Source organism: Eurosta solidaginis, chromosome 3, assembly GCF_040869045.1.
Source record: "Eurosta solidaginis isolate ZX-2024a chromosome 3, ASM4086904v1, whole genome shotgun sequence".
NCBI lineage: Eukaryota > Metazoa > Arthropoda > Insecta > Diptera > Tephritidae > Eurosta > Eurosta solidaginis.
In genome coordinates, this window is record NC_090321.1 from 141,850,351 (window position 1) to 141,872,090 (window position 21,740).

At 34.1% G+C, this 21,740-nt stretch overlaps 1 protein-coding gene across 6 annotated transcripts in view; it reads left to right on the top strand.

Moving 5' to 3' along the window:
- The window catches only part of phyl (phyllopod), a 413,007-nt gene that overhangs the window by 316,923 nt on the left and 74,344 nt on the right, over positions 1-21,740 (top strand). The window contains exon 2 of one of the 6 annotated variants that reach the window (XM_067773132.1): positions 11,678-11,794. The exons of 4 other annotated variants lie outside the window; for them this stretch is intronic. The gene's annotated coding sequence lies outside the window, so the exon portion shown is untranslated. Of the gene's footprint in view, positions 1-11,657; positions 11,795-21,740 lie in introns of all 6 variants that reach the window. One more of the 6 variants, XM_067773131.1, reaches the window with a different exon arrangement.

The following is a 21,740-nucleotide window of genomic DNA, read 5'->3' on the forward strand; positions in this document are numbered from 1 at the left end:
TAGCAGTTAGGCTTTCATTCGGTAGCTATAGCGTAATTGTTTGCTGTTCGTATATACCACCTCGTTCGGATATGGATGTTTATGCTAGTTATAGCTCGGCCATCTGCGATTTGCATTCGCAGTTGGGAGATAACGATCGACTTGTTGTTGTTGGTGACTTTAACTTGCCAACAGTTAGTTAGGTTAATATAAGTGATTCAAACTTCTTAACTCCCACTGCTCAACATGAGTTTCTCAATTTCTTGTTAGACTCGTCTCTTTTACATATTAACAATGTTCCAAATAGTGGAAATAAAAAGCTGGATTTAGTATTTGTGGATGACTCGGTGGGTACTGCCCTTACGCAAATACCACCTTTATCCGTTCCAGAAGACTCTCTTCACCCTACGCTAGAGATATCACTTGATATCAGCCTACCCCGTAGGATTCAAGTACAGTCTCGTCCCCGATCTAGATGCTTCTACAAAGCGAATTTCATTATGCTCAATGATCTGTTGGCTTCCCATGATTGGTCGGATCTCTATGCTTGCACTGATGTCGATTCGGCTATCTATATATTTTGATAAAGACGTTGCTGAACTATTTTCAGAGTTCTTTAAGTCCACGTATTCATCCAGTGGTTTTCATTCCGGTCAATATCCCTGTCGCTTAGATAGCTCGAATTACATTAGGAATCCTGCTATTGATGTTAATATTGTTCTTCAGAGTCTTCAATCTTTGAAGCCCACCTTTTCTCCGGGACCGGACGGTGTTCCTAGTTGCGTGCTTAGGTACTGCGCCGAAAACATGTATGAGCCTATTTTAAAACTATTTGAGCTATCTCTGGGATCTGCGCCATTCCCGGCTCTTTGGAAACAGTCTTTTATTATACCCCTGCATAAAAAAGGTAGTAGGTCAAAAGTTGAAAACTACAGGGGTATTGCTAAATTTTCAGTCATTCCTAAAGTCTTTGAACAGATTGTTACCAGTCAACTCCAATATCAGTGTCCTAGTCTTTTATCTCCATGCCAACACGGTTTTATTCATCAAAGGTCAACCACTACAAATTTGCTTGTATTCACCTCTATAGTTATGGAAGGATTTTTAGCGAACAAGCAAACGGATGTCATCTACACGGACTTCAGCAAAGCATTTGATACCGTCAACCATGAGTTGCTTATTCATAAGCTTGATTTACTGGGCTTTCCATTTCACCTATTAATGTGGCTGAAAGCTATCTTTCTACCCGGACCCAAAAAGTCCTGTTCAAGTGCAATCTGTCGGAATCGTTCGGAGTTTCCTCCGGCGTACCCCGGGGAAGTCATCTAGGCCCTTTGCTCTTTGCCCTTTTCATTAATGACTTGCCACAGACAATATTATATTCCCATACTATAATGTATGCGGATGATGTAAAACTTTGCTACACTTACTGTCCTACCGATTTGAGTTCCTTGGATCTTCTTCAGGCCGAGTTGGACTCGTTCCAATGTTGGTGCACAACAAATTTACTAGCTTTAAATTACTCTAAATGTAAGCATATGACATTTCACCGAGTGAAGCCAGCATTGAAATCTTATGTAATAGATGGTACGCCTTTGGAGCGTATATCTATTGCAAATGATCTAGGCGTCCTTTTTGATCCGAAATTGAATTTTAACATGTATATTTCATCTATAGCCAACATAGCGTTGGGTTTACTTGGATTTGTTAAAAGATGGGCTAAAGAGTTCGACGATCCGTACCTCACTAAGGTTCTTTACACATCGCTGGTTCGTCCAATACTCGAGTATTGCTCATCCGTTTGGTCCCCTGTTTCTCAAAAGCATATAAAGCATCTTGAGTCAGTTCAAAAGCAATTTTTGATATTTGCATTGCGCGGCCTTAATTGGGACTCAAGTCTCCACCTTCCTCCATACAGAAGTAGACTTCTTCTTATTAACTTACCCACTCTGCAAAATCGGAGAATATTACTGGGGGTATTGTTCATCCATAAGCTCATTATTGGAGAAATTGATTCTGCGGACCTCCTCAGCCGCTTGTTTTTTGCGGTTCCCCCTAGAGTGTCCAGACACTACGTTCCTTTCTATTTACCCCTTTGTCGACGAAACTTTGCTAAAAATAATCCTCTTCTTATCTGGTGCGCGCACTACAATGACTTGTATAGCTGTATCAGTCTTGAATGTACTTTTGCCACTATACGTAATGCAATACTTGGCAGTGTTGCCAGGTTAGCCTTTTCGAGGCTAGATTTAGCCTTTTTGTTTGCCTTTAGCCTCGAAATTTCGGGTTTAGCTTCTTGACTTTTTTCTAGCCTTTTTTACTCCGAATGTATTTTTAAAAATTTCTAAAATAAAATAATTTCAATAGTTCCTGTGAACACCTAATACCTAATAATATGAGTTCTCTACAAAAGATTAATTCTTTTTCTGCTGAAAATTCGTTGAACATTTCAAAGCCAGATGTATTTTCTTACTTTGAAAAAGAGAAGTACAGTTATTCTTTAAGTCAAATGGCATTAATAGAGCTGCAGTGGCGAAAACTTATAACTATACAATGGAAAAATGTACACTCCACCATGGAATTTTGGTCGGAAGTCCGAGAACATAAAAATGCATTAAACGAACCTCCTTTTTTAGAACTTGTCGAATTAATATTTAGTTTTTTAGTATTACCACTCAGTAACGCAGAAGTTGAAAGAATTTTTGGTGGCATGAAAGTTCTGAAAACTAAATTAAGGAACAAATGCTTAATGCGCTGCTTAGTAATAGATGCTCGTTAAAACTCTTATCTAAATGTTGTAATGACTTTGAAATTACCGATGATCTCATATCTATGGTAAATAGCCAAACTTTATACCCAGACTTAAGCTCTTCTGATTCTTTAGACGGGGAATATTTTATATAAATAATTAGTTTGTAATATTTTTTTTTATGTATATACACATATGCAATCATTTAAAGTAGTTCCATGTGCTAGTCAAGGAAAATGTGCCTGATATGTTTTGAAACAGGAAGTTATGCTTAAGTTATGTTTATAAGTTTTTATTTACAAATGTGTAAACTAAAATATAAAAATTTAATGAATTAACCAAAAAATTTCTGGCCGTTTTTAGCTTCTTTCTTTTTTTTTTACTAAATTTAGCCTTTTCTAACCTTTTTTTTTTTGCCAATCTAGCTTCTTTGTTTTGCATCACCTGGCAACACTGATACTTGCCTATCTAATTTAAGAGATACAAGCTAATTTAATTTGCCGGCATTTTATTCCTTCCATAAAAAACAGGAACTATCTCGCTTAAGGATGGAGGAACATTTATCAACATGTATCATTAAGAAGGAACAAGACAGTACTGTGTTGATTGGAATCTGGTGCATTCCAACAACGTAAAAAACATGCTTTTTCATGAGTCACTGACCGGAATCGTATGCATTCCGGCAGTATAATCTTATGGGTCAGGCATCCAGATGATTGGAATCCGGTGCATTCCAACAACACAGGTCATGTTACTTTTTTATGCTTTGTGATGGCGTATCCTCATTACACTACTCTTAGCACTGCCGGATTCCATGACATGCTGATTGGAATCTTGTTACATTCCAACAGGAAGATTGGAATCCACTGCATTCCGAAATCATGCTGAGTGGAATCTGATGCATTCCGCCAGTATAAGATTTCGGCATAAGATCTTATTTCTGCTCATATTTCTTATTATTATTATATTCTGAAATTAAAGAGTAATGTTCATTAATATTTCTTTGTTTGTAATATAACATTGTTGAAATCTCGATATATCTTAAATTTTATCTTTTGAGTTGTATATTTATATATCTTTTATATTATGCAGTCGACCATAGTTTGTCGTCGACTTTAAATAATAAATAAATAAAATAAAATAAATAAAATATCTCTTAAAAAACCTTTGCATTGCATATAGTGATGAAATAAATTTGCATCTTTCCTATTAAAAAATACTGCCTATAGTGTTAACTACTTTGTATCCTTTACTTTAATTATACTCAGCCCATTGCTCTGTGAAAACCATATTATAGGGATCAAAATAAGAAACTTTGCCGAAGGAACCATACCTCTAAAACGAATTCTGATGTCCCGCCCTTTGGGTCGTAAGGGCAAATTTTGAAAAAATCCCACTTTGAAATGCCTATGTTTTTTCTTTTTGGAGTTTATTTTTCTCTTTAGAAATTTATTTAGTCAGAACATATGTAAATGAAAAAATGAATTTAATAGAGTTGTGCTTTTTCGTTCATTTCAGAGATTCGATTCTTTAGTTCTTTTTCTGATGGACGAACAAGTTGTCCTTTTGTTCATCTGTTCTTTTTTGTTTTCAAGCAAATTTGTTCACTGCTGCTTGCTCCCGCGAAAAAAGCCAACAAGTATAGATGAGGGTGTGTATGCAGTAATGCTTTTGTAGGTATATTTAAATGTGTTATGAATAAATAAGTTAATATATACATATATGTTTAATTAACTTCAATAAAAGTTACAAATTTCGGAAGATCCAGAAAATGAAAATAGTACAGGCACAAATTGTAAATATGATCTTTTCAAGTTTAATAAATGTAATTAGTTTCTTACAAAAGATGTTTTTCATAATTAGTCCATACATATATTGTTGTAGCAGTGCCACACACAAAGATGACCACACATATTTTTAGTGTAAGTGGCATCATCGACATTCGTGCTCAGAATTTCTGCGTATGTATGTATGAATTTACAATGTTCGCGAACGAGAAGTGAGAAAGAATAACATTAGATAAAACGAACTAAAGGAACAAATGAACTAAAAGAACAAATAGAACCGAAATCGAAGATATAGTTCACTTGTTCAGTTGAGAGACCCGATCAATTGAACAAGTTCAGAACGAAACGACCCAACTCAAGAAATTAACTTAGTAATAGAAAAGAAATTAAAAAAATTATTAGAAATTAGTGTTTTTACAACCCCCTTTTAAAACCAAGGCATCACTGTGATGCATTTGCATGTCATAAACATAGTTGTGTGGGTTTTTTATTCAACTGTTTTAAAAAATGAAGATATCACTGTGACACAATTGCAGATCGTAAAATTTCTTGTGTTGTTTTTTTTAAGCCACCACAAGACACAGCAGGTAGAATTGAAATTGCCCCTACCCAAAAGTTCGACCCAAAGGGGGGGGACATCAGGATTTGTTTTAGAGGTATGGTTCCTTCGGCAAAGTTTCTTACTATGATCCCTAGAATACGACTTTCACAGAGCAATGAGCGATTTTTAAATCGACCCGCCCGCAATGTACAGGTATAAAGCAATCGAGATAGATATAGACTTCCATATATCAAAATAATCAGGATCGAAAAAAATGTGATTGAGCCATGTCCGTCCGTCCGTCCGTCCCTCTGTCCGTTAACACGATAACTTGAGTGAATTTTGGGGTATCTTGATGAAATTTGGTATGTAGGTTCCTGAGCACTCATCTCAGATCGCTATTTAAAATGAACAATATCGGACTATAACCACGCCCACTATTTCGATATCGAAAATTTCGAAAAACCGAAAATTGCGATAATTCATTACCAAAGACGGATAAAGCGATGAAAATTGGTAGGTGAGTTGAAGTGATGACGCAGAATAGAAAATTAGTAAAATTTTTGACAACGGGCGTGGCACCGCCCACTTTTAAAAGAAGGTAATTTAAAAGTTTTGCAAGCTGTAATTTGGCAGTCGTTGAAGATATCATGATGAAATTTGGCAGGAACGTTACTCTTATTACTATATATATTCTTAATAAAAATTAGCAAAATCGGAGAACGACCACGCCCACTTTAAAAAAAATTTTTTTTAAGTTAAATTTTAACAAAAAATTTAATATCTTTACAGTATATATGTATCCGCACAACATTTTGATACTATATTAAATAATTCTTTTTGGCCGCCCGGTGCTTTTGTGCGGGAATTCGAGGGTAGGCGTAATACTAATATTTCAAATCTTGCTACACTTCCACAATGTGTTTTATCAAAATGTTAGAGGTTTAAATACTAAACTAACTGAATTGTATTTGAAATCGTTTAACTGCAATTACAACATTATCGCTTTAACTGAAACTTGGCTAAAACCTCATATATTTAACTCCGAGATTCTTTGCCATGATTACCAAATATACAGAAATGACCGCTTGAACAGAATTGGAGGTGGAGTTTTGCTTGCGGTACACTCTTCTGTACCTTCAGCTGAGGCTAATTTACCCATTATTGATTCTACAGAATTCAAATGCATTAGAATCAATCTCGGAATGGGTTGTGTCTATATCGCCGGCTGCTATACCCCACCATCTTCTGATCCTTCGGTGTATATGGATCATATTTCCCTGCTCAAAATTGTTAATTCATTGTTGAAGCCCATTGATTCGATGATAGTCCTGGGTGACTTTAATCTCCCGCATGTATTACGGACCATATCTGACCAGGATATTGTACCTATTTCTTCAAACAGATAAATATAATTCCTAACATGTTCGAGAGGACCCTTGATTTGGTATTTGTTGACGATACATCAAAATGTACTTTAAGCCGGGGTACCTGAAGACCCTTACCATCCTTCCCTGGAAATAGCATACGAATTCGAAAGAAATTCTCCCAGTAGCATTGCTACTAAATACGACTCTAGTTTCAGATTTCAATTTGCGAAGGCGAATTTTAGTAAACTTAATCAAACTTGATCTACAGTGGCTTGGCCCAAATATGGTGTGGATATTGACAAGAATGTTTCTGACTTTTATACCACCATTTACGATATTTTGGAAAAAAACGTACCTAAGCGAAAACGTGTGTCTACCGAATCAGTCCAAATATGGTTCACTAAAGAGCTGAAGACCTTAAAAAACAGAAAATCACGCTTCTTCAAATTATACAAAAGGTCGGGCTCTCACTCCGATTACTTGCATTACTCTATTTTGCGTCATAAATATTTTGAATTAAACAAAAAGTGCTATAATACGTACATCTGTAAGATGAACAGGAAAATAACTTGCAATCTGAAAGCTTTCTATGACTTCGTGAACTCTAAACGTAGGGTTAAAGGGTTTCCCTCTGCTTTAAAATACCAGGGTGATTTGTCTAGCGACGATCAAGATATTGCTAACTTCTTTACACAATTTTTCAAGTCCAACTATTCCACTGAATTTAATAATTTTTCAAATGAATATCCATTTCAGCTTAACTCACTCAACACAATTAATATTCCAGAAATATATCTGGATGAAGTTTTTGCATATTTAACGTCTTTGAAAGAATCTTACAAGTACGGTCCTGATTTAATTCCCACTTGTTTTCTTAAAAAATGCGCTGAACACATTTATCAGCTTCTAACTGATTTATTCAATATGTCCCTAAAAAGTGGAGTCTTTCCTTCTGCTTGGAAGGAATCTTTTCTCATACCCCTTCACAAAAGTGGTAGTAGGTCGTGTGTAGAGAACTATCGAGGAATAGCAAAGTTGTCGGCCATCCCAAAGTTGTTTGAAGCTATCGTTACCAATCAGCTAACATTTTCCATTTCTACTTTGGTTGCAGAACCGCAACACGGATTCTGTAAAGGTAAATCTACCATTACTAATCTACTTGAATTCACAACTCATGTTTCTAAGGGATTTAGAGAAAATCTTCACACAGATGTTATTTATACTGATTTCAGTAAAATATTTGACAAAGTATCCCACTCCTTACTTGTCTACAAGCTGGATCGGCTTGGCTTCCAACCTGGTCTCACCCAGTGGATCTCGTCGTATCTCTGCGGTCGAACGCAAAAAGTTATTTTTAAAAATACTTTGGCCAAAATCCGACTATGACCACGCCCACTTTTTCGATATCGAAAATTACCAAAAACGAAAAAAATGCTATAATTCTAGACCAAATACGAAAAAAGGGATGAAACATGGTATTTGGATTGGTTTATTGACGCAAAATATAACTTTAGAAAAAAACTTTGTAAAATAGGTGTGACACCTACCATATTAAGCAGAATGAAATGAAAAAGTTCTGCAGAGCGAAATAAAAAACCCTTGAAATCTTGGCAGGAATACTGTTCGTGGTATTATATATATAAATAAATTAGCGGTACCCGATAGATGATGTTCTGGCTCACCCTGGTCCACATTTTGGTCGATATCTGGAAAACGCCTTCACATATACAACTACCACCACTTCCTCTTAAAAGCCTCATTAATACCTTTAATTTGATACCCATATCGTACAAACACATTCTAGAGTCACCCCTGGTCCACCATTATGGCGATATATCGAAAAGGCGTCCACCTATAGAACTAAGCCCCACGCCCTTTTAAAATACTCATTAACACCTTTCATTTGATACCCATATCGTACAAACAAAGTCTAGAGTCACCCCTGGTCCACCTTTATGGCGATATCTCGAAAAGGCGACCACCTACACAACTACCACCACTCCCTTTTAAAACCCTCATTAATACCTTTAATTTGATACCGATATCGTACAAACACAATCTAGAGTCACCCCTGGTCCACCTTTATGGCGATATCTCGAAAAGGCGTCCACCTATAGAACTATGCCCCACGCCCTTTTGAACTACACATTAACACTTTCCTTTGATACGCATATTGTACAAACGCATTCTAGAGTCACCCCTGGTCCACCTTTATGGCGATATCTCGAAAAGGTGTCCACCTATAGAACCAAGGCCCACTCCCTCTTAAAATGCTCATTAATCCCTTTCATTTGATACCCATATCGTACAAACAAATTCTAGGGTCACCCCTGGTCCATGTTTATGGCGATATCTCGAAACGGCGCCCACCTATGGAACTAAGAATCACTCCCTTTTAAAATACTCATTAACACCTTTCATTTGATTCCAATATAGTACAAACAGTTTCTAGAGTCACCCCTGGTCCACCTTTATGCCGATATCTCGAAAAGGCGACCACCTATACAACTACCACTACCCCCTTTTAAAACCCTAATTAATACCTTTAACAAACACATTATAGAATCACCCATGGTCCACCTTTATGGCGATATCTCGAAAAGGCGTCCACCTATAGAACTAAGGCCCACTCCCTTTTAAAATACTCATTAACAACTTTCGTTTGATACCCATATTGTACAAACGCATTCTAGAGTCACCCATGGTCCACCTTTATGCCGATATCTCGAAAAGCCGACCACCTATACAACTACAACCACTCCTTTTTAAAACCCTCATTAGTACCTTTAATTTGATACCAATATCGTACAAACACATTCTAGAGTCACCCCTGGTCCACCTTTATGGCGATATCTCGAAAAGGCGTCCACCTATAGAACTAAGCCCCACGCCCTTTTAAAATACTCATTAACATCTTTCGTTTGAATCCCATATTGTACAAACACATTCTAGAGTCACCGCTGGTCCACTTTTATGGCGATACCTCGAAAAGGCGTCCACCTATAGAACTAAGGCCCACTCCCTTTTAAAATACTCATTAACACCTTTCGTTTGATACCCATATTGTACAAACGCGTTCTAGAGTCACCCCACCGGGTCCACCTTTATGCCGATATCTCGAAAAGGCGACCACCTATACTACTACCACCACTCCCTTTTAAAACCCTCATTAATACCTATAATTTGATACCCATATCGCTGGTCCACCTTTATGGCGATATCTCGAAAAGGCGTCCACCTATAGAACTAAGCCCCACGTCCTTTTAAAATACTCATTAACACCTTTCGTTTGATACCCATATTGTACAAACGCATTATAGAGTCACCCCTGGTCCACCTTTATGCCGATATCTCGAAAAGGCGTCCACCTATAGAACTAAGCCACACGCCCTTTTAAAATACTCATTAACACCTTTCGTTTGATACCCTTGTTGTACAAACGCATTCTAGAGTCACCCCTTGGCCACCTTTATGGCGATATCTCGAAAAGGAGTCCACCTATAGAACTAAGGCCCACTCCCTTTTAAAATGTTCATTAACCCCTTTCATTTGATACCCATATCGTACAAACAAATTCTAGGGACACCCCTGGTCTACCTTTATGGCGATATCTCGAAACGGCGTCCACCTATGGAACTAAGGATCACTCCCTTTTAAAATACTAATTAACACCTTTCATTTGATACCCATATCGTACAAACAAATTCTAGAGTCAACCATGATCCACCTTTATGGCGATATCCCTAAAAGGCCTCCACCTATAGAACTATGGCCCACTCCCTCATAAAATACTCTTTAATACCTTTCATTTGATACCCATGTCATACAAACACATTCCAGGATTACCCTCGGTTCATTTTCCTACATGGTTATTTTCCCTTATGTTGTCACCATAGCTCTCAACTGAGTATGTAATGTTCCGTTACACCCGAAATTAACCTTCGTTACTTGTTTTTAAAATAATTTTTAATTGAGTTTTCGTGTTAACTTAAAATTTTTGAATAACTTCAAAAAAAGAAAATTCTAATTAGTTGGAAAATATTTAAACTCAAAAATAAATAAAATAATATTTTTAAAAAAATAAATATTTAAATATTTGGTTAACCACCAAATATATTGGCGATCTTACCATTACGAACTTTAAAACCTAGTTAACGAAAGGACATACAAAACGTCAGAGTTTTATTTGATGCAGCGACGTGCATTCAGAATCCATGGCAAAACACAAAAGCCTTCGCCACTAATAAGAAACTTTAAATGAAAGTGAATGGTTCTGTTAGACAACCAGAATAGATTGAAACGCTAACAAAGGTGTCTAGGTGAACTACAGCTGAAACTATAAACATATGAGATGCATTTAGTTTAATAGTTTAATATAAACATTAGTTGTGAGTACCAACGTTAAACGCTTTTGAAAGTAAAAAAGTGAAGTGAAATAAGCAAACTATAAACACACAGAAAGTTTGTAAAGAACAAATAAATATTTTCGAAACTGTTGGAATTTCTTACAAATCTTAAGTGAATTCTCCTTGCGATACCTAAATATACCAAAGACCGACTGACTTAAATAATAATATTAATAAAATAAATAGTGAATAACTTGTGCTTCATTTAACGAAACTATAGCTATGCAATTTAATGTGCCAAAGAATCTTATAATAGCTATAACCTCGTTTACAACATAATACGCTTTAAAACAACGGTTGGATTATCCACGCCACAACAAAAAAGAGCTACTACAACAATTTTGCGCGCAATACACAAAAACGGATCTTAAATGAAGACACCACCATGAAAATAAATATATATATAGAGAAAACAACAAAACCATTGCATAACAAAAACAACAATGTATTTACGCAATTGATTCGCTTAAAATCTTTACAATCATCAATCAACTATTTATTAATTTTAATATTTTTTTATTAAATTTAATTTTATGTAAGTACAATTTTTATTTTAATATTTAATTAAAAATTTTGCAACTATAATATAAATTAAAATTTTATAATTTTAAATCTTTTAAATTTTCAAATTTATTTTAAGATTATTTTTATATTTAAACAATTTTATATAAATTATTTAAATTTACTTATTTTTTTTATATATAAAAAGAAATATTTTATTTAAATTGTTAACTCCCTTTCCAAAAAAATTCTTAAATATTTTCTAATTTTCAAATTTTTCATTTAAATTTGTTTTCATATGGTTCTACGTTCACCAATACGAAGCCGTAATTTTACAAATTCAGAAAATCAAAATAACAACTATGCAAATAACACAATGGCTCACAATACAACTCAAAATTCTAACATTAATACAACACAAAACAACATCTCTAATATAACACAAGATACTTCAACACAAGGTAACTTTACAAATATTTCTTCTACTAAATCTATTAAATTACCACAATTTTGGCAAGAATCTCCCGATGCCTGGTTTCTACTTGTTGAAGGACAATTTGAAATTAACAATATCAATGATGATAATTTAAAATTTCAAAATGTTTTAGTTACTCTTCAACGAGATACTATATCTAAAATTTTAGACGTTATTAACCCTTCTCCTCTTTTCAATAAATATGATATAATCAAAAAAATTGTATGTGAAAGATTGTCTCTTAGTGAAGAGAAACGATTAGAACAATTATTTTCAAAAACTGAACTTGGTAATCGTTCACCATCTGAATTATTCAGATTTATGAAATCACTTATGTACTGACTCCATTGTAAGTCAAGAATTACTTTTAAAATTATGGATTCGTAAATTGCCACAAGAAATACAAATCCATTTAACTTCCAGTAACAATCAAAATAAAGATAAAGTAATTATTTTAACTGACAAACTTTTTGATTTAATCAACAAACCTCATTCTTCCAAATCTCCTGTAGTCTCAAGTATAAATAATAATATTTTAGAACAATGCGTTAAAAATTTAACTGAATTAACCACGGCTATTTTTCAAAATTTAAATAAAATATCTAATGATATTAATCAATTACAAATCCGTTCAAGATCTAAAGATAGAAATAGATCTAAATCTCGAAATTTTTCAAGATCCAGAAATTTTTCAAACAATCGTAATTTTAATTCACAAACAAATATTTGTTGGTATCACAAAAAATTTAAGAATAACGCTCTTAAATGTATACCCCCATGCAACTTTAATCAAAATCATAATTCAAATTCCGAACAAAATTTTAACTGAAACAATCCATTATGACGGTGACGGATAATGGAACTATTATTAAACCTACTCGTCGACTATTCATATTTTATAAATTCAATAAACTTAATTTTCTTATCGATACCGGCGCAGTTGTATCAGTTATTCCTTTTTCTAAATTTAAAATTGATAAAAGAAATTCGGATCTTACTTTGACTGCAGCAAACGGTTCTTCAATTGAAACTTTCGGTACAAAACTACTTAAAATTGATTTAGGCTTAAGAAGAGATTCTGAATTTCCATTCATTATTGCGAACACCAATTTAAGGAGCAAACTTTTTAGAAAAATTCGGAATTATTGTCAATATTAAAAATAAAGAAATAATGGATTCTACTACAAAAATTTAAGTTGCTGGATCTTCTGGATTTTCTGATATTTTCTCACTCAAAATTCCTATTGTCGAAAATAAGTTTTCAAAATTACTTAATGAATTTCCATCTATTACCTGTGAACCAGATTATACTAAAAAAGTTAAACACCATACGGTTCACAGAATAGAAACAAAAGGTATTTTACCATTTTCGAAACCCGGACGTTTTGATCCAATCAAACTTAAAATTGCTAAAGCTGAATTTAACTTTTTAGTTAAAACGGGTATATGCAGACCCTCAAATTCTCCTATTGCATCTCCACTTCATCTCGTTCCTAAAAAAGAACCAAATGATTGGAGACCTTGCGGAGACTATCGAAGACTTAATTTTATTACTACACCAGATCGGTATCCTTTACCACATATCCACGATTTAACAATTGATTTAAAAAACAAACATTTTTTTCCAAAATTGATCTTATGCGAGCTTACCACCAAATTCCAATGGCAGAAGAAGACATTCATAAAACTGCCTTTCGGTTTACGAAACAGTGCTCAAACTTTCCAACGCTTTATTAATGAAGTATTTTGTGATTTCGATTTTGTATTTACATACATTGATGACATTCTTATTGCCAGTGATAATGAAGATCAACATATAAATCATTTAAAATTAATTTTCAAAAGACTTGAAGAATATAATTTAAATATCAAACCTTCAAAATATACTCTCGGTGTAAATAAATTAAATTTTTTAAGTTACGAAATTTCAGGCGAAGGTATTAAACCATCTTTAGATCGAATTGAAATCATAAAAAATTTTGAAAAACCAATTTCTATAAATAAATTACAAAAATTTTTAGGTATGATAAATTATTATCACAGATATACTAATATGTTAGCAACAGAACTTAGTCCTCTGCATGAAATGTTAACACATGCAATTAAAAACAAACTCAAACAATTAAATTGGACAAATGAAACCACAACAGCTTTCGAAAATGTTAAAAAACTTTTTGCTAAAAATACTTTACTTACACATTTCGACAAAAATGGTACTTTATCATTAGCAGTAGATGCATAAATGTTGCTATATTCAACAAACTAGCAATAATATACTGGAACCTTTAGCTTATTTTTCAAGAAAATTAACTACAACAGAAACTAAATGTTCAACATTTGATCGTGAACTTTTGGCAATTTATAATTCAATTAAACATTTTCTTGAAGGTAGAACTTTTACAATTTATACTGATCATAACCCTTTAATTCATGTTCTAAATTCTAAAGTAGATAGATCTCCTCGTCAACTACGTCATCTGGAATATATTGCTCAATTTACAAATGATATTCAATATATGCGTGGAAAAGACAACATAGTTGCCGAAATTCCAGAAATAAATGCAATTTCAACTCAAGATATAAATTTAGAAACTTTATATAAAGAACAACAAAGTAATACATTTTTACAAAAAACCATTTCTGATCAAAATTCTAAAAATAATTTAAAAGAAATTCATATTCGAGTTATTAATTTAAACATATGGTGTGATGTTTCTCTACAGCCTTTTCGACCTTATGTTCCACATTCTATGAGAAGAATTATATTTGACAAAATTCACTCATTATCTCATCCAAGTATAAGAACAACTAGAAAATTAATTCAAAATAAATATTATTGGCCTAACATGCGTAAAGAAATTAACGATTGGACTTCATCTTGTATCAATTGTCAAAAATCCAAAAATTCAAGACATACTAAATCTCCTATTCAAAAAATTCAAATACCATCAGGTCGTTCTGAACACATTCATATGGATATTGTTGGACCTCTTCCAGTTTCAAATGAAAATTTTTATATCTTAACAATTATTGACAGATTTTCACGTTGGCCTGAAGCTTATCCACTTAAAGATATTTCAACAAATACTATAGTAAACACTTTTATTCAAAATTATATACCACGATTTGGTATACCATTGAATATTACAGTAGATCAAGGTTCACAATTCACCTCGAAATTTTTTACGGAATTAACTAAACTTTTAGGTTCTCATAAAATTCATACATTTCCTTACCATCCCCAAGCAAATGGCATGATAGAGAGATTTCATCGAACTTTAAAAGCAGCAATTGTAGCATCAAACGACTCGGTTCATTGGTCTAACATTTTACCATTCATTCTACCTGGTTTACGAACGTCTATTAAAGAAGATTTAAAATGTTCATCTGCTGAACTTGTTTATGGCCAAACACTTAGAATACCTGGTGAATTAGTTAATTCAAATAGTAATAAAGAACATGATTTTCTAATGACGCTCTTCAAAAAATAAGAGAATTTTTTCGCTTGTTCGTTCTAAAGTTTTTCATCATAACAAAGAAAACTTTTTCGTTCCTAAAAAATTAGAAAATTGTGAGTATATTTTTGTTAAAGTTCTTCGTAAATCTATTTTAGAATCGCCTTATGAAGGACCTTTTAAAGTTATCTCTAAGAAACGTAAAACATTTACAATTCAATACAAAAATACTATTAAAAATATTTCAATTGATTTACTTAAACCAGCAAACATATTTATTAACACTAATTTAAACACAAATACAAATACATTAAACAACAAAAAACAAAAAAGGTTACATTTAATATTAATTAATAATTTGTTTGTTTTAAATTTTCTTGGAGGGGGAGTAAATATAGTGTTCACTACTTTGTATTCTTTACTTTAATTTTTAAAATAATTTTTAATTGAGTTTTCCTGTTAACTTAAAATTTTTGAATAACTTCAAAAAAAGAAAATTCTAATTAGTTGGAAAATATTTAAACTCAAAAATAAATAAAATAATATTTTTAAAAAAATAAATATTTAAATATTTGGTTAACCACCAAACTGCCCTAGACAAAAATCACAAAGTTGGGTGATTTTATATAAAAATTAAAAATTTACAAACAAATTAGCAATCTGTAGCCTCAACCGGTTTTTCCTCCTTGAATTTGAAGACGTATTTTTCATAAAAATACAATTACTCAGCAATTTGGACTTCTCTGAAAGAGAAAGTGGAAGAACGGAGTAGGCCGTTTTGTGAAATAGTATTAAATTTAGTCCTTTTTCCATAAAGTTTTTTTTTTTTTTTATAAAAATATTACATTTATACGATAAGCCAACGTAGGTCAAGGCTACTGCTGATGATTTGAGTTTTTGATTATAGAAAAAAGGTCTTTATATCGGGGTCGGGCAATAGTTTGGTATTTCGGTCGTTAAAAGTTTTGAAGGAAAAATATGCATCTGCCTAGCAGACGCAGTTCAGAGTCGGTATAAAACGTGTGGGACTGTTAGTTTGTGATGATTTAAGTTTTTGATTATAAAAAAAAGGTTTTTATATCGGCGTTGGCCAGTAGTTTGGTATTTCGTTCGTTAGCAGCTTCTAAGGAAAACTATGTATCTGCCTAGCAGACGAAGTTCAGAGTCATTGTAAAGCATGTAGGCCCGTTAGTTTGTAATGATTTGAGTTCCCGGTCGGGAAAGTAGTATCTACGTTTATACTTATACTCCTTCGTTTTAATGTTTTGTTGCGCAATTCCACTGAAATCTGCGGATAATCTAGGTAGGTCTAGTGAGAAATTGATTCGACAAGGTTCGAGGTTTGGTTGACTATATCAAAAACTATTGATAGGTCAAATACAACCACCACAAGGACTGCTAATCTTGTTTTATGTGCTTTTCAGGGTGATAGCGGAGTTATACACTTAATGAAATACAGGTTGCTGTGCGGAGGGTTTAAGGTACGGAGGCTGTATAGCGTAAAAGTATTGGCTTCAAACTGGTAAGGAGGGAAATAAAATTATGTCCTCTGTTTGGAGGCTTGCTCCTGAAAATCTGAGATGTTCCGCTTAGCTGAAGCCTCCGAAGGCTGTAAATAAATTACTGGCTGAATAAGTCCATCCCCTGCATAGGATTCGCCGCCATTCATTGTAGACCTTTATTTCAGAATCAACTGGGCTAAACGCTTCGGACGAAGGAATAAATGTGCCTTTATCCCGCTTTTCTTTCTCTGAATCAAGGTAGCCGTATAAAAAAAGGAACCATGCCCAACATTTTGAGGTTAGTATGTTTAGCTGCAGCGATCAGTGAGGGGCAGTGGATCAGATGCTAAGTTCATCGGTAACCAATCGGAGAACATATTAGTTTCGGAGCTTTTTTTTTAACGAAAACATCGAATATAGTCATATGGCGCTGTCTCAAAGCACTATTCGAAATTCAGCACTAAGTGAGGCATGAGTGGTGGGGCCAACAGGTGACACCAGGTTGGATCGTGTGAAGACGTCCACACAATTAAGAAGCCTTTTAATCGTCATTCTCCGAGTAATTTCGAGGGTGATTCTTTGCCATGTGGTACAAGCAGCGCACTACTTTCTCGAGCTTGGTCCCAAGCGTGCCTTGTTTAGCCAAGGTACATCCGGTTAATTGTGTGCTAAATGAGAAAATGCGAAAACTAGGCAGTGAATGCCATAAACGATTTGGGAGAATGCTCATGGATTTTCTTGACAGCATCTGACCAGCATAAGTTACGGCTACCAGCCGCCGGATATCTCACAATAAAAGCAAATTTCTTTGAGAAGGATACAACTCAAAGATGCTATGAGTATGTAGTGTTGTTTCGACATCACCTTGTATTCAATACTCGTACCATTGTGGATAAAACAACTGTGATATCTTATCCGTCATCTGCCTGAGAGGTTGTTCAATATGGCTACTTTTTAGCGTTTTGGCAGCGTTTTGACAGGGTGTTCAATATGGCGGCGCGTAAAGCCGGCTATATATATCAGCGGGTGATAGAAAGAAATACCGAATGAGACAGCGATAGTCAATTAAAAATCCGGCGATCCATTCTCTTTGTAATTTTGACGTCTATGGAGAAGTTACTACACTTGCCCTATCCACAATGAATCGTACTATATAAAACTTTTATAATAAAAAGATCGAGAAAAGTAATCGATAACAAACAAAGTACCGATGGAAGTAAAAAGGTCAGTAAAAATTATTAAAATTAATCCGTATTTTATTGAAGCAACACATTTAAACTCGCAATGCCCCATACCCATGGAAACCCCGCAAATGAAATGATTTTTCATATAAGTTTAAGCATGATACAAAAAAATGGAGATAGTTCCATTTAGTGTGACGTAAGCCACTTGACTTTTGCGGCGTAAATGACAATTTCACCAAAAACAAGCTACCAGATTGTAAAATGTTACGAATTTTTGTAATTATGATGGATTTCATATTAACGGATACGACTAAATTACTTTTATAGTTATTTTAAATAAAAAAGAAAAAGAATGAGTTGGAAATATTTTTATACGAAATATCAGCCTAGGAAAGAAGGTTTTTAATAAGTTTTTCGAGCTCCCGAAATTCCTTTGGTGGAAGAAAGATGGATTGAAGTATACATAGCAAGGGAATATAGCCTTAAGTATCCGCACGTTTGCTCAGAACATGTTGACAAAACGTTTGTCAATTGATTGCCCAAAGGAGGCCCGTATAAACAGACACCGTAATTTCTAAAGAGTTTGTCATACTTAAACGCAATTTCTATTGAATTGAATGGTGATAAATTGGGTACAAGTCCACAATTTTTATTTATTGTATAATTAAAGCGTAACGCTTGAGGATGGAATTGTTAAACCATTTTTTAGGGGAACATTGCCCTATAGCTCTGCAGGTTAGCCACTAGTTATGAGAGTTCGTTTGCCCGTTGTACCAGGGGTCACCTTCGGGCAAGCCCCGCCTATACTATCCTGTCCCCTTTTAGCATTGACATGGATGTGGCGTCCCACAAACGTAACAAATTAAACACCCACCACTCACTGCAGACTTTGGAAGTACACTTTTTCTCAACATGCTTTGAGAAATATCCACTGTAGAGGAATGATATAGGGCCATGCTAGAACAGAATTTTTCGTGTATTTTTTCTGTCAAGGGTCAAGGTGCCATAAAGATATGAGTCTTAACCAATTATGAGTCATTATCCACTGTTTTAAAATTGCATGTTTTACTTTTTCTCAATCGATATGTATACACATAAATCGTGCTAAAGCATATTATTATTGTCTCAGTTGATCATAGCGCTTTCACCCTGAAGGAAATTTCCATCCCGAAAAACCACAATTTCGCATTAAACAGTAAAGGTATTGTCTCAGATGGTCATTGCGTTTTCATCCTGAAGGGACTCTCTATCCCAAAAAACACAATTTCGCCTTAAACAGTAACGGTATGACAACGCTTCTAGCAAAACAACAAACATTATGAAACTTCAAAAATCCCCAAATACGTCAAAAAATTTTGAGTGGAGCCACCTTCTTTTTTACATATACCATGAGTTTAAGAGTTTTACAGGGTTTACGAGCTTTGAAAGCATTCATGAGTTAAATAAATAAATGCCAGACGCGATAACCTAGCTTCTCTTCAATTTGGGTTGTGTTCCTTTTAATTTTTCCTACAAATTGGCGGGTTGGGATCTACATGTTTTTCGCCGACTCCGAACGGTATTAGGAATCTCACTGAAAACCTTTCCATGGCAGAAATACACTCGGAGTGTTTGCCAAATCGCTGCCGAGGGGCGACCCCGCTAAGATCAACCTTTTTCTAATTGAGCCACACCACGGCGGCCACATTCATGAGTTGCCCTTTATAAAAACATTGGATTATGGTGAACTTAAAATTGTCAAATGTAGAAATTTTTAAAATAATTGAGTAATCGATACCTCGATACCGTGTCCATAGACTCGATAGATAAGAAGGTAATTGCTCGAGGTATTCGACTACTTAAAATACTCATTACTTGCTCAAAGCACTCGAGTATGTATTCGAAGTTACTCGTATCGGAACAACACTATAAATATGGCCATTATGCAACGTTTATAATAGTTTTTATGCAGCACCATTTTCCGAAAAATGTCGATTTAGTCACTTGGATATTGAATAAAAAAAGACGAAGATCAATCTTTGCATCAATATTGAAGATAAATGTTGAAAAAATAACTAAATACCTGAATACTTATAAGCAAATATTTTCTCTTAATTACTGCAAATAAGGTGTCCTAAATGCTACATTTTCCAAAACTATCACAGTTTTGTCTGCTTAAAAATTTAACTTGAATTTCTTTAAAAATTTTCGTAATATGGCCATTAGTGATGTTTGTGTGTGTGCTAATTTTGGGCGAACAACTGCTACTTGCGCCGCTACTTGGTAAGGTTCACAATGAGTGCGACTGAAGAGGATCCAAAGCAGCAATCCCACATGCTCAAATGCCGAAATATATCAAAAAAATAGAAATATGAATACTTTCGAAATACCACGTGTGTATGAAAGTTGAACCAGTCATCTGCTCTTGTTGTAGCGATAAAGACACTATAAATTACTTAAATTGGTACTAAAGGTACTAGGAATAAAGTCCAATGGTTCTTAGATATTTCGATTAATTAAATGAAAGGGATTGGATCGAATCTATTCTTATCGGCACTCGCAATAGGGAAGAATATTTAATAACATAATAAGGTAGCGTTGCCAAATGTCCGGTATTGGCCGGGCCATCCCGTATTTTTCACAAATTTTAAAGTGTCCCGCCGGGAAATGTTATGTCCCGGCATTTTCACAATATCAAAATTAATAAATTATAACCTACTACGAAACATGACCATATTTGCGGCTTCGGATTGTATTAAGGTCTTTAGCATATTGCATGCAACTCTGCAAAGAAGAAAAATTCATTTCTACTGTGGTTTTTAATATTGTCAATGTTTGACATTTCGCACACCTAAATATTCATTTTACATGGAGAAGTGTTCTATTTTAAAATAACGTTTGCAAAATGAATCCATAGAATATTGAATTCGCATTAAACACAGTAAACATATTAATTGTTAGCCTGTTTCAAAAAAATATTTTTTATAAATAAATGAGTTTAAAAAGTTTAATTCCATCTAAAAATTATTTCACCGAAATGAGCAACCCATACAAATATATATGTAGGTGTTTCTTATTTTTCAAATATCCCGGGAAATTTTTAAAAATCTTTGGGATTTGGCACAATTTTGAGGTTTGTCCCGGGAACCCGAAATAAAAATCTGGCAACCCAATCATAAGGCTAAGCTAATTTCCCAATTTGTGGCGTGTTGCTTTTTTATACTCAGTTGAGCAGAGCTCACAGAGTATAATAACTTTGATTGGATAACGGTTGGTTGTACAGGTATAAAGGAATCGAGATAGATATAGACTTCCATGTATCAAAATCATCAGTATCAAAAAAAAATATGATTGAGCCATGTCCGTTCGTTAACATGATGACTTGAGTAAATTTTGAGGTTTCTTGATGAAATTTGGTATGTAGGTTCCTGTGCACTCATCTCAGATCGATATTTAAAATGAACAAAATCGGACTATAACCACGCCCACTTTTTCGATATCGAAAAATTCGAAAAACCGAAAAAGTGCGATAATTCATTACCAAAGACGGATAAAGCGATGAAACTTGGCAGGTGAGTTGAACATATGACGCGGAATAGAAAATTAGTAAAATTTTGGACAATGGGCGTGGCACCGCCCACTTTTAAAAGAAGGTAATTTAAAAGTTCTGCAAGCTGTAATTTGGCAGTCGTTGAAGATATCATAATGAAAATTGGCAGGAACGTTACTCCTATTATCATATATATGCTTAATAAAAATTAGCAAAATCGGAGAACGACCACACCCACTTAAAAAAAAATTTTTTAGTCAAA